This window comes from Cucumis sativus, chromosome 1 (genome assembly GCF_000004075.3).
Source record: "Cucumis sativus cultivar 9930 chromosome 1, Cucumber_9930_V3, whole genome shotgun sequence".
Taxonomy (NCBI): Eukaryota; Viridiplantae; Streptophyta; class Magnoliopsida; order Cucurbitales; family Cucurbitaceae; genus Cucumis; species Cucumis sativus.
The window spans coordinates 28,345,217-28,360,603 of record NC_026655.2 but is presented as its reverse complement, the minus strand read 5'-3'; the positions used below and the strand labels follow the sequence as shown (position 1 = coordinate 28,360,603).

Below are 15,387 nucleotides of genomic sequence, written 5' to 3'. Positions count from 1 at the left end.
CATCCATTATCATATAATAATCTCAAAATAAACAATTTACAAAGGCAAAATGAAAAAAGTAACCTTTTGGGAGATAGACCAATAGCATTTGGACACCAAAAAAAAAAAAAAGAAAAGAAAAAAGGAAATCTAAGCACTTCTTGGATTTCTATAAGCATTGGTATTATCAATCTACAATATCATGCTAATTTAACCATAAAAAAGTACAATTTGGATAGGTTCAAAATTTTATAAAGTTTCCATTGTTTTTAATTTTTATAATAGTTTTTAAAGAATAACTAGAATGGTTAAGCATGTGATTAATTGTCCAATTGGTATGATTTACACAAGTTTTATTTGGTATTCATTCTAGATGTTTTTACATTTCTATTTCTTTAAGAATTTTGGATGCAAAGCAATGGGATGCTTGAAAGTTCATGCAATTTATTGATGGTCTTCCAAAATGCATGGAAGAATGAGTTTATTATATATAACACTTTAATTGAATAGTTGAAAACAATATCAACATGGCATAACCTCGATTCTTGGACAATTTTCAACTACGACAATTGAAAAAAGGAACTATAAACCCTATAAACAACAATTAGAATTCTCACTATTAAAGAAGAAGTAATCAACTACAAAGACTACCATCAAAATGGTTAGATATCAAGATATATAATCGAAGAACTATGAAACTCGTTAGTTTATGAGGGGTCATAGAATGACATAGAATAAAAGATCCATCTTTCGAGAAGAAACCAATGAAAGTATATTGCAACTATTGGGTCTAATTATGATTTGGGCCTCTATTTAATCCAAGAATTAAAGGATACTTGGAGGAGGTGAAATCACGTTGGTTTCTTTGCAGCCTTACACGCATGAGGATGAGGGTGTCTAACTCTACACGATGAAGAAAAGAAATATGGAAAAGAAAGAGGAAAGTAATTACCTTTACTTTCTTTGCTTCTCCTTCTTCGATTTCTCTCTGATTTGAACAATAAACCCTAATGAAATTTGTTTATGGTTTGGTGAGTAGATGATGCACACATACATAGCAATATGAATAAGGGAGATGAGAAGAGATGCTACACAATTTTACGTGGTTCAGCAAAATGAAGCCTACATCCACGGGAAGGAACCCTTTCTTAATTTTGAAGATGAGTACACAGAAAACTCTCTTTATCACTCTTATTTTTCTTGTAAATGAAAGTTATGTCTAAAGACTAATTTGTTAGAAAGCACCTTTACATATTTATAGGTGGTTAAAAGCATGAGTTAGTTAAGAGAAAAAACTATGTAGACTTGATTCTGTTGGAATTCCTTTATTTTTACAATCTCCACATTGAATCCAACTTGAAATGTGTTAAGGATCCTTCCATCCTACTCTTTTTCTTCTAATCTATCATTTTTCAAGTAGGTCAAAAGCTATCAGCTCAAAATACTTTTGGAGTTTCAATGTTGAGACCGTCTTAGTAAGCATATCGACAACGTTCTCAAAGATATGTACTTTTAATACTTGTAGTTCGCCAACTTTAATTTTTTCTCGTATGAAATGATATTTAATATTTATATGCTTTGTTCTGCTATGATATTGTGGGTTCTTGGATAGGTGAATGGCACTTTGGTTGTCACAGAAGATTTTTAAAATCAACTGTTTGATTACAAAGTCCTTCATCAGTTCTTTGAGCCACCATCCTTCTTTTACGGCTTCTGATAATGCTATGTATTATGCTTCTGTAGTTGAGAGAGCAACAATAAATTGTATGGTTGCTTTTCAATTAACTAGATTAGGACCATAGAGAAAAATGTATCCGGTTAGGCTTCTTCTTTTGTCACTGTCACCAGCAAAGTCTAAGTCCACATAACCTATTAGTTATAGTTCTGTCTCGGTGGTCCTTTGGTAGTTTAGTTTAGCATTCTTGAACCAAATTAGATATCTTATTATCCACTTGATAGCTTCCCAGTGCCTTCTTCTAGGATTAGTCATATACCTGTTGACTAGGCTAGCTGAATAGGATAGATCAGGGCTAGTTGAAATCATTTAGGTACATCAAACTTCGCACTGTTTGATTGTATGAAACATTTTCCATTTGTAGTTGGTGTTCTATATATGTATCACTAGGGGAATTGACAGCTGATAGCTTAAAGTGTTATGCAATAGGGAGTGTCACAGGTCTAGCATCGGTGAGGTTGAATCTTCTCATCACTTTCTCACAACAGGTTGTTTGGTTTATGCTTAGTGTAGATTTGTCTCTGTCTCTTATGATGTCAATTCCTAGAATCTTCCTTGATTCCCCTAAGCCTTTCATATCAAATTCTTTACTCAAAAGATTTTTGACATGAATTAACTCTTCTTTAGAACTTCCTACAAGGAGCATATCATCCACATAGAGTAACAAGTAGACCTTGTCCTTATAGGTTGTTGGGTTTATATAAACACACATATCATAAGAACTTCTTTGAAAACCCAAACTAGCAATAAAGTCATCAAATCTTCTATACCAACATCTATGAGATTGTTTCAACCCATATATTGATTTCTTTAGTAAACAGTAGAGGTCTTCCTTACCTTGAACCTCAAAACCCTTAGGTTGAACCATGTAGATTGTCTCTTCTAAATAGCTATAGAGAAAAGCTGTTTTTACATCAAGTTGATCCAATTCTATATTGTTTTGAGTAACTAGGGATAGGAGAAGTATGTTTAACAACATGAGAAAAAATTTCAGAATAGTTTATACCTTCTCTTTGAATGAAACCCTTTGCTACTAGCCTTGCCTTGTACCTTGGTTGTGAGTCTTTTGTAATTCCCTCTTTGAGTTTGTAGATCCACTTGAATGCTATTGATTTGCATCCTTTAGGTAGAGAAGCTAGTGTCCATGTGTCATTCATATTTAATGAATTTATTTCTTCATTCATAACTTCTATCCACTGTCTTGCATTGCTACTGTTCACAGCTTCCTCAAAGGAACTTGGTTATGAATCATTAGGAATTACAGTAGCATTTAAAATAAAACTTATTTAGTTTGATTCAGCATACCTGGCTAGAGGGACAATTACCCTTTTTTGTCTGTCTCTTGCTAAGGAATATTGGCTTAGGTCAGGTTGTTCTTCAATCATTTCAGCTTGTTCCTCACTTAAGTTCTCCACTTGTTCTTGTTCAGTAGTTGTAGATTCCTCAATAGGTTGAACATTGTTTCTTGTATTCTCCACCTCAATCTGAGTAGTATAGGATTCTGTTTCATCTGAGTTCCCTGCAATGTTGCCTTTCTCTAGCATAAACATCTCCGATTCTCTGAAAAGAACATCACTACTAATTATAAACCTTTTGTTAGTAGGGTGCAACAACTTGAAACCCTTAACTCCTTCTGTAAAACCAACAAAAATACATTTAGCAACTCTAGCCTTTAGTTTTCCTTTATTTTGGTAAACATACCCTACACTTCCAAACACCTTAAGGTCACTTAGACTTCATGGGTGTTTGGACCATTTCTCCTCGGGTGTTAGGAGACCTAAGGAGGTATGAGGGTTTCTGTTCAATGTGTATACAACATAGGCAGCAGCTTCAGCCCAGAACTTTTCTTCTAGGATGACATCTGATAATAGACACCTTACCCTTTCCATTATAGTTCTGTGTAGTCTTTCTGCCACTCCATTTTGTTGAGGTGTGTAAGCCACTGTTTTGTGTCTTGTTTATTTCACTTTTCCTGCAAAAATTATTAAACACCTCTCCACAAAACTCTAAACCATTGTCAGTTCTAAGGTATTTAATCTCTTTATCAGTTTGTTTTTCTATCACTAGTTTCCATTCTTTAAATTTTTCAAAAGCTTGATCCTTTGTTTTCAAGAAATAAATCCAACTTTTTCTTGAAAAATCATCAGTAAAGGATAGAAAATACCTTGAGCCACTTAGACTTGGAGTGGATGTTGGACCCTATAGATCCGAATGGATGTAGCTTTGGTGAAACTCTGGTTTCTTGTTTTTCCTAGTGCATAATGTTCACAGAAAGACAGTTTGCTGCATATGTTTTGAGGCAGAATGCCTTGTTTAGATAGGGTCTCAAGACCTTTCTGGCTTATATGAGACAGTCTTTTGTATCAAAGGTCAGCCTCTGTTAAGTTTAGAGATATCACATTGTTTGCCTCTTCTATCATTTCAAATCCTTTTATGATGAACAAATCATTTACCTTTTTCCCAACCACAAGACTTCTTTAGATCCCATAAAGACTTGGAAGACTCCACCTTTCCGTTTATATTCACATCCTAGAGAGTCTAGTATTCCTAATGAGATAAAGTTTCTTTTAAGGTGGGGACACGTCTTACATTTCTAAGAAGTTTTACGGTCCCATCCTTTAGTTTCATGGTAACTAATCCAATTCTAGCAATGCTACAAGCATTAGTGTTCCCCATGAACACAAACTCTCCATTGATTTCCTTATAGGTATTAAACCATGTTCTAAAAGGTGTCATATGGTAGGTGCATCCAGAATCTAGAACTCAATCATGTTTTTATTGGGGGTTTACATGGTTGGCTTGGTCTAAGGTTGATGCAAAGGCATCAGTGTAGGTAAAAGAGTTTTATACTATAGAGGCTTCTGATTGTTTTCCTTTAGAATCTTTTTCTTTTTCTTGATTCTTTCTTTTAAGGAAAAAACATTCTTGTATTGTGTGTTCCTTCTTTTTCTAGTATTTTCACGTCTTTTTCTGTTTAGCTTTATTATCTTCACTAGAAAAAGGTTTGTTACTATTTTTACCTTGATTATTTTGGGATTTACCTTTAACAAACAATCCATCTCCACTTTGATTTTTCTTGTGTGATGATTGTATTTCCAATTCTTTGGTTTTGAGGCCTGATATTATGACATCTGTTTAAACTGATTCTCTTCCATATTTTAATGCATTTTCACTTCTTTGTAAGCCATGGGTAGGGAATTTAGGAGTACAAATGCCTCATTTTCATCACTGGGCTTGTCTTCCAAGCTTTTAAAGTCATAAACTATTTTCTTGAACTCATTTAAGTTTTCTGTTAAGTTTTTGGAAGAATCCATTTTATATGTGAATTTTTTTTCTCTTAGATACATCTTGTTTGGAAGGTCTTTGGTGGCACAGAGACTTTCTAACTTTTTTCAAACTTTGTGTGTTGTCTCTTCTAGTACTTGCCTAATAATATTGTCACTAAGGTTTAATATTAGTGTTCCATATGCATTTAATTCCATTTCTCTTTTTGTGTTGCTGTGAGGGTTGTTGGAAGTTCTGAAGGATCTAAAAAGGGTTTATGAGCTTTTTACTGATCAAGCAAGACTTTGATCTTTGCTTTCCATAATGCAAAGTATCCATTTCCATCCAATTTCTCAATTTCTACTCTTGTTATAACCATTTTTAGGCCAATCTATCTTTATTTTGTCCTCTTTTTTTTATATTTTTTTTCATTTATTTATTATTTTTTAAAAGAATTTGAATTTAAATTTAATTTTAAATTTTAAATTTTAAACTTATGTTTTAAAACAAAAATAAAAACATATTTAAAATTTAAAAGTAAAAGTTTTTTTTTCTTCTATTCCTTCTCCTTATTTTTGTCAATCATCCCTTGTTTTTCTTGGTCACCACGTACCCACTCTCTCCCACTCTCTCCCAATCTCTCACATTCTCCCACTCTTCCACTTTTTCCCCCTTCTCTCCTACACTCCACTTCACTATCTAAAACTACTCCACTTCACTATCTAAAAAAATGAGACATTTTCTTATTAAAAGAGAAGGAGAAGATTCAATTGAGGAGAGATTCTTTTTTTGGCTAGGAGGATTATTTGATAGAGAAGGGGGACACGTAAAAGAAATTTTTTTGGAAAGAGGTGAAGAGAATCAACACAGAACCTTTGGCATTTAAGGCTGACGTGTAAATTTTTTTTTTATTCATGCTTGATGATACTGTGTTAATCATTTGGCACCCATTTGACATCTTTTTATTATTTGCATCATTTTAATTATTTGACACCCATTTCACATTCATACATTTATGCGCATGATTAATTAATTAGCATCCTGTATTTAGTAATACACATTTTTCATTTGACCTATTAATTAATTAGCACCTGTCATATTTGACGTTTTTAATTTTTGGCATCTGGAGTTAATTATTTCACATCCATTTGGCTACTGCGTTAATTAATTAGTGTGTTCTGTATTAATTATTTGGCACTCATTTGGGTGCTATGTTAATTATTTCATTTGGTTAATTAATTAAATGATGTGTTAATTATTTAGTTGATGTCTTAATTATTTAGCATCCATTTGGCATGCTGATTTAATTATTTGTTATCTTTTTAATTATTTAGGCAACCATTTTACCTTTGGTGTATCTTGCGTTAATAATTATCTATTTGGCATATTTGACCGTTTTAATTTTTAGCACCCTCCGTTCTGAGCTAATTATGTGCATATCGTTAATTATTTTGGCACTCACTCTGCATTAATTAATTTGACATTCATTTGGCTACTGTGATTATTTATTTGCATATTGCGTTAATTAATTATTTTGCATCTTTCTTGGTTAATTAATTATTTTGCATATTTATGCATTAATCAATTATTTTGCCTCTTTTGACATTGATCAATTATTTTGCATTCTGCATTAATTAATTATTTTGCATCCTTTTGAATTAATTAATTATTTTGCATTCTCCTACATTAATTAATTATCTTGCACGTGTTGTATTAATTAATTATCTTGCATCATACGCTAATTAATCATCTTGTACATTTTTCATATTGCTTATGTTATCTCTGTATTTATTTTATCTCAGCATATTACCCTTCAAGTATTTTTCAAATTTCATAATGTTTTGTCATTGTTATTATTCATTTTTCAATTTAAACATAAAAATGTAAATTGAAGAAATAATATTGTTTTTTATGGATTTTATAATTTAAATTCCATGAATACATGAAATTTTTCCGTTTGAAATTTAATTAATAGATTGTTTTTAAATAAACACATTTCATATTTTAAATGAGATTGAGTAGTGTTTTCCATGAATTTATTAATTATTAAATACATGAAATTTCTCATTAAACACCTATGATAGAGATTAAAATATCAAATTTTGGTATCTTAATATTCTTAAGGTGAATAAAAAAAATTCTTTTAAAACAAAAATAAACTCCTATTTTTAATGGCTCCTATGCCACCCATAATTATCAATTCATGCTTAGGTTTTACTTTCTTCGATATGAATTGATAAACATGGGATATTTAAACAAAACCTAAATAAAAACTTTGTTTTGTGAACCTCTATAATTTAATTTAAAAGATAAAATTGGATAACCATTTTGTGGGTGTTGTAGGGTGCTAACATCTTCCTTACACACAACTGATTCCCGAACTTAAATCTCTGAATTTAAGCAGACCATTATTTTTTTCATTTTGGGTGACCAATCACACTCTAATATGGTTGGTGGCAACTCCAAAACTATTTGTTTATTAAAATTAAATAAACGGGGAGGTCGGCCGCTCCGCGTAGCGATCACATCGCGACAATATGGAAAAGAAAGAGGAAAGTAATTACCTTTACTTTCTTTGCTTCTCTTTCTTCGATTTCTCTCTGATTTGAACAATAAACCCTAATGAAATTTCTTCGTGGTTTGGTGAGTAGATGAAGTACACACACGCAACAATATGAAGATAAGGGAGATGAGAGAGATGTTACACAGTTTTACGTGGTTCGGCAAAATGAATCATGCATCCACGGGAAGGAACCTTTTCTTAATTTTGAAGATGAGTACACAGAAAACTCTCTTTATCACTCTTATTTTTCTTGTAAATGAAAGTCATGTGTAAAGACTAATTTGTTAGAAAGCACATTTACATATTTATAGGTGGCTACAAAGCATGAGTTAATGAGTTAGTTAAGAGAAAAAACTATGTAAATTTGATTTTGTTGGGATTCCTTTCTTTTTACAGCAACAAATGGAAAGGAAGTCATTCTGCTAGTAAATGTTGAATGAAGAAAAAATAGATAATATATCTTTGGGATAAATGAAAATTTAAATAGACAACTTGTGAATATGTTCCTCTAAGAACCCAAACTATATCTTTGGAGCGTTATATGATTATGAAGAAAAGAAGAAGAAGTGGGACAACTCCAATTACTTGAACGAATCAAAGAAATAAATTATGATGGTTGAACTAAGACAGAACCTCCAAATGAAAGAATTAGAGCATGTAGAGAGGAACTTGCCTAAATGTCTTGGTTGGCAAGAAAGAAATGTTTTTTTCTTTTTTAGACAATTGACTACATAAATGAAGATCGAAAAAAATGAGTTTTAAATGCTTAAAGATTCGTTGGAAAGAAACCCATATGAATCAGACATATAGAATCAATAGCCTCTCTATTTGATAATGATTTGTTGCTTCAAGAAAGAAGATGATACCATACATTTATATTGAATAAATTGGTAGAAAGTGTGGATTAGATAATTTTAAAAGGTTCCCTTGCATTGACTATTATGCCTATAAAAATTCTTCCATTGCTGTGAACTTAATTAAAGTAATAAATAATTTTCAATAAAATATTAAAACAGTTAGAGAAATGGAGAGGAAGGGTTATTCATGCATCGAAGTTGAATGACAAAATTGTCATCAAATGAATAGTAAGAATGCTTATAATCAAAAGGGTAAAATGGACTAAAAAAAATTCTCCATATTGAAGCTTTTATATATATTAGTTGGTAACATGCGCTATGCACGTTAATTTTTCACACAAACAGTATGAAGTTATATTTATTTACTCATGATTTTTTAAAATACATTTTTCAGTTTCATTTCTAGAGAAATCTTACATGCATGTGTATAAATCGAATGAGCTAAAAGATATAATGAATGTGATAGTATGACTATAAAACAATCAATTCAATCAAACTTTAGATGGATGAGTATGACTTTTTTATATGTATCAATTATATATCGAATATTTAAATGGATTGGAATTTTGGACATCAACAATGACTTAATTATTATTTGGACATTTGTGCTAATTTTATATACTTGATGTATTTCTACCATATTCAAGAAGTATAATTATTTAACAAATTATTCAAGAATTATAATTTAGTTATTGTTTTGAAATGAATAATTAAATTTAAATGAAAATATATTATTGAAATAATACAAATAGAGAAGACAAATTGTTTTCTTTTCCACCACTTACAAGATCCATAATATACTATTGTGGTAAACACATTCTACGTCTTGACCTGATCAAAAGCATACTTAATTATAAAGTAATAATTAAAAATTGAAAAACCTAGTTTTTTGGTATCCTCATGCCACTTTGTTATTTTTTTTTAAAATGAAGTTTTTGATCGTTTTATCTTTAGTCTCTCACTTTTACATTCTTCATCTTTGAGTCCTCATCAATTTCTTTGCATCTTTTTTATTGGGTTGATTTCTTGTTCCTAGACATCGCAAAAATATGATGAAGGTTCGTGAGCTTTTGTAGCACTGGCTCAAAAATCTCCATTTGAATTTGTTGGAAGACTAATTTATTCACACCGTAACTTTTTGTTATGACTCGTGAATATGAATAGAAAAGAAAAAGAACGAGATATTTATACCTAAATATTTGAATAAGAAAAGAATTTAAAAGGTTGAAATAAATACAAAATAACTATTATGAGAGAAGAGAATGTAAATAGGTGAAAGATAGAGAGGTAAAGAATGGTTTTAGAGAAATATTAGTGATATAATTAATTGGAGAAAAAAAAATTAAAATTATTAATACCCAAGTATTTATTAATAATTAATTTCAAATTAAAAAGTAAATAAAAAGCAAATTACAATAAAACCGAAACCAAGGTAGGAAACAAACAAATCTAATAAGAAGATGGACAAAATTGAAAACAAAAAGTTTCTCCTCATCCATCCTTTTATATATAGTATATAATTACAAATTAACTAATTTATAGTATATATAAAGCTTGGATAAAATTTTTATGACATTTTTTCCCTTCCCTGAATTATTTTTTATTATTGCATTGGTAACAATTTTATCTTTTCACTTTCCTATTTTAATGGTAATTGGAGAATAAATGAGATGATTTTATACATACCTTATGAATTTATTAGGTTAATTATAACTTATAAACCACTATAGCTCAAGAAAACCAAAAATTCATCCAACTTCTAAAATAAAAATAATCAAACTTCTAAAATAAAAATAATCAATCATTCATTTTTCTCTTTTATATGGTTATTTGAAATTATTCTAATTAAAAAAGAAATTAAATGATTTATAAATACCTTATTAGATAACTGAAGTAAATCGAAAAATTTATCCAACTTTTAAATACAAAAAATTAATAACTAAATTGATTAACTAATGTAATTAACAAACCTTAAGAAATTCTTAAATAACATCACTTAGTTGAGTCTTGAATTGCTATAAAAAAATCCATTTTTCTACATTCCAACTTTGCAAACAAATTGAATAGCATTCAACAAACAAACTATCTTTATTTGATTGCATGATTCTAATCCTATAGTTTCAATGTAAACCTTTTCTTTTCTCTCACTTTTTAATTTATATTTATTTTAGTTGGGGTAAGCTTTCCTACATTTGTTTGTTTTAAAATTATATCTCTAAAAAATGTTTTACATTTCATCAATATTTCAAGTTGATATATAAAAATTACACTTTAGAACATCTTCATTAATAGTTGAGTGTATAATCGATCTATTCACCAAAGGTTAGACGGATCAAATCGAGAGGTTTCTAGATTTGGTCTAATATGTAAATCCATAGGTATCAGTAAAGGTGAAAGCATATTCAAAAGTCCATACAAACAACAATAGAACGAGACTCACTAATAGAAAAATACATCCTTAAATGATAGTTATTATTTGGTAGTGATTTATGAAATAATTGTTAAAATAATCCCATCATTTGTCATGTGTTTAAGAATATCTATATGTACTTGTATAAGACGAAAACTTTGTCTTTGCTACTTCTCTTGATTTGTATTTTTATTCCATTGTCAACTCTCTTTTCTAAAACTTTATAAAATTTAGTATACAAAATTAATGCAATATAACTAATTCATTTTTTTAACGGTGACAAAGTAGAATTGTCTAGCAATCAGTGTAGCATTTCATTTTTAAGAACTATTTGTTGATTTAATTTTAAACAACAACAACTGGAAGAAAAATTAACCCAAAGAAAATGTTGTTATCATAAAAAATAATCTAGCCAATGAAATAAAAACAAAACACAAATATGACGTGTATGACACTTGTTAAGGACTAGTTAATTCTAAAATACTTATTAAAACATTAATTAATCTAAATTAACAACAAAAGAGATATGAAACTCAAATATGTTGATTATTCTAAGCTATCCTCCTCACTAATCTTAGTGTTTAAATAAATTGTAGTCATCAAGTGTAACAAAAGTTAGAGTGGATGAACCTATATAATATTTTAACCTAAATTATAATATAACCCATCTTATATCATTGTGTAGGTCACATTTCTGACTATATCAACAGAAAATCATAAGGTCAAAAGAAAACCTTCTTCCAAATCCAAATGATTATACATTTTAAGTCAAACCCTAATAACTAACCCTCTTTTTCTTTCTTTTTCTTTCTTTTTCTTTTTGTTCCTTCAGTCAAAAAGTCATAAGGAGAAACATTAAAAACAAAAAAAGATCTTCATAAAATCATTAGATTCTAGTATCAAAGTTTTGATTATCAATTCATTAAAATAATTAAATATTTAAATTCTTATAATCACTTATGAAATAAGTAATAATAACAAACACCAACTATTTTTCGGTGTGGATCATTAAGAAACATCTATATAAAGATATCCTAATTAAAGACAAATATTTTTGTAATTATTATACTTAATGTCTCTGTTTCTTACCCACTTAGTGCTGTGTTATGTTCTTCATTGTCCTACTTGACCATATATCTTTTAGATATATTACTAATCTATTTATTCTTTGGCAAAGTTAACACACTTAGCCTCTATATATATATATATATTCGTGTAGGACGACGTGAGTGTTTGAAGAGTTTTGTGAAGAAAGGGGTTAGGAAACACCACTTGCGAGTCACAGAGTTGTGAGGATGAAGGGGAAGAGTTAGGATTATTTAAGTGAAATAAATATTTATTATCTATATTTAATGACATTTAAAAATTGTCATGGATTGATGACACTTGAAAACTGTCATAAATTCTCGTTTTCATATTTTGTGATAGTTTTCTCTTTTCTCCTTCTAATTTTGATTGTATTGATAAATCAATCCAAATCAATTTTCTGTTTGGCTTTTGTTCTTAGATTCGTTTCCTTTTCTTTGTTGTAGTTGTAACCATTTCACTTTTGTCTCACTAATTTTCTCTAGGGTTTGTTTGCTTTTTTTTTCTTTTTACTCTCTTTCCATCCATGGCTGCTCCTCCTGCAAGGGCTCGAGTCGATGAAATGGGATTGGTGGATTAGTGTTCATTAAAAAGAAAATATATGTGAATAAATGTACATTTCCCTTTTTATCATTGCCTTTTATTTTGTGTTTTAATTTCCAAATGTTTACTTTGATATATTTTTTAATTCCTGAATCATTGTTTCTATTGAGAATGATCTGATGAAATATTTCAAAGAGGATTTACAGTGAAGGATGTTAAGCACCGACTTTAAGAAGCAATTAAGTTGATGGTATAGAAATGCTACCAAAGGTGTTTTGCTATGAAATGTCATCTTTTAATTTCACGGCACATTCCTAAATGCCATATTGACAAATTTCCATGAATTTCCAGACACTTGCATCGATTGGAAAGGATGTGATTGGGGTTTTAGATATTCTACTCAGGTGGGTGTGTTATGTAATTTTCTAAATCAAGCACAACATGTCTATTATAGATATGGATTTGGTATTCCTTAAATACATATATTTTTTTACAATTTGTTTTTGCACAAATTGTTTCCATTTGGGATGTCTAATTAGGTATAAACAATCAAGTGCTAGAGTTTCTTCCTGAACTTTTCTAAGAGCTTCAAGGATGAAGGGCACTGTATAAATGAGTTACGTTTGAAGTGGCTATCTTCAGTGCTTGATAGAGAAGGTGTTTTCTAATAGCTCCAATTTTGCTTTTTTCAGATGATAAGGGAATCACCAGAGCTGCTAGATTTCTGTTTGTTGATCGAGTGTGATAAGATTGTTTGGCTGATTTAAGCCAAAGCTTCTGTTGATTCTATTTGTTATAAAGTTCGGATAATTTTTTATTGTTTTTTCTTAATATGAATCTTTCTATGAAAGTTTCCACTGTCTACTTGGTATGGTTCAATTTAGGCCATATCTACACTTGAAGATCTGTTAAATAGGTTGATTGAGTTTGTTGCAAAGCAATCTAACCCTTGCTCTCCAAATGAAGGTGTGTATATTCAGAGTTGATCTTATTTGGAAAACTCCTTCGATTGGAATAATATAAATCAGTAAAAATTACTATTGAATGCAAAAAGAAGGTTTCGACCTCTATCTGATGTCCACCACCACCACTTAATTTTGTCACATTATAGCTAATATTTCTCATAAATTGGAATGTGAATATTGGACTTAATTTGAAGAATTGCCCGGCTATTTAATTTATTATTATTGTTATTGTTAAAATTAGAGCTATCACCGTAATTAAAGTAATTTAGCTGTAATTTAGGAATACATTATTGTAATTAGATTAATTTGATCCTTTCCTTATAGGTTGTCCAAATTAACTATATATGTATCATTGTATTATTGATTTTAATATAACAAATAAAGAAGATCTAGAATATTCTCCATATAATTCACAAGAGCAATGAAGCCTTGTTATTCAGACTTGGAAGTTATGCCATCGACGTTGTATGAGTTCTGTTCATACTAGGTAATTTGTGCCTTGAACTATAGGAAACATCAAAACCAGTGCCTGCTGTTAAACAAACACCACTCTTTGATGAGGATTTGGTTGTGTAAGTTGAAGGAATTAAAAACTGATTGTTGTGTATTAGAGATATTTGACAGATTTAGATATTGAATCAGTGGCGCCAAACTCTTGTAATGCAGGGAAGGTATTCTGAATGACTTGGAGGACTTTCCACCTTCTGTTCTGTTTGAGTCACTGGTCATTTCTTTAGTAAGTTGATAATTACCACACTTCTTCCTATTGTCTTAAACTACTCACTAGTACTAGGAAATGTGCATTATTTTATATGTCATCTTGAAAAGTAACAATTCTAGACAGATTGGGTCTCAAGAATGAAGCTCATCTTCCTGCAAAGTAATAAATCAGCTTCATCACTATTCAGTGGGTAGAACACTATAATTTTTTTTTTTCTTTTATGAAGATGATCGGAGGATGTTACTTGTTTTATGTGTTTGTAATATGCTTTGATTTTGTCCTTTACATTCTAGTTTTGCTATGTTCGATAGTTTTCTTCCTCAAGATCTATGGTTCACTTTGCTGTTTTGATTTATATTTCTGGCTTTAAAAGTGCAGTTATCCCACGTTGTTTTTGTAGTGTACCCTTTTGATCAATTATGTTAATAACATGTTTCAAAATTGGAGCTTCTGCGTTTTGTTATGTCATTTATTTATTGATTAATGGTAATTTGTTGTATCAAGTCTATCCTAATCTGTGGGCTTATTTGAGGAGATTGTTGATTTTTCTTCCCCTCTATTTTATTTCTTCAAGTTAAACTAAAGTGAATAATGAATCTCATTTCATTCATTTTTGCTATTTAGTATCTCATTGTATTTTTTTTTATTATTAAAATGAAGTTTGTATAATGATCAACAATATATTAAGATATTATGAACTGTTTGTATCGGTAAAGAAGAGTGAAGGGAAGGGATTTGAAAAGATTCGAAATTAGTCCCCATTATAACCATATTGGTTTTAGTTCGGGGCATTTAATTTAGATTAGGTTCATCATCATTTCTTTAATATTGTCTTCATCTTCAAGAAGAAAAGGTTGAATTAACAAAATTTTGGAAATCAGAAACTAGTTTTCGTGTTTTAAATTTAGCTACAAATTTGAACCTATGTCTAACGAAGATGAAAAATGTTGTACAGAAAATGTGAGAAAACAATTACACTTTTGAATAATTAAAAATCAAATGATCATTAAACTGGAACTTTAATATTTATTTTTCAGATGAAAATTGTACTTTTATCCATTTGCTGGGCAAATATTTGCTTTTGGGCTTTTCCTATAACCTTTGTAAGGTTTAGCTATCTGTTCTACTAGACTTTCTAGATAAGTAATGGTGGTAGAATTTATATGCTCATCTTTGTAAGTTTTATGAAAATGCAACATTGAAAAGGTATTACTTATGGGTATTTATGTTAAATCTTATTTTATTGTGATCAATTGAGATGCAT

The 15,387-nt window shown here is 29.9% G+C and overlaps 1 long non-coding RNA gene across 1 annotated transcript; it reads left to right on the top strand.

Moving 5' to 3' along the window:
• The first annotated feature begins 544 nt into the window (after positions 1 to 544).
• Positions 545 to 1,365, top strand: LOC116401737. The gene is made up of 2 exons (XR_004214073.1): positions 545 to 923; positions 1,019 to 1,365. It is a non-coding gene; the product is annotated as an uncharacterized LOC116401737 (long non-coding RNA).
• Positions 1,366 to 15,387: the final 14,022 nt, after the last annotated feature.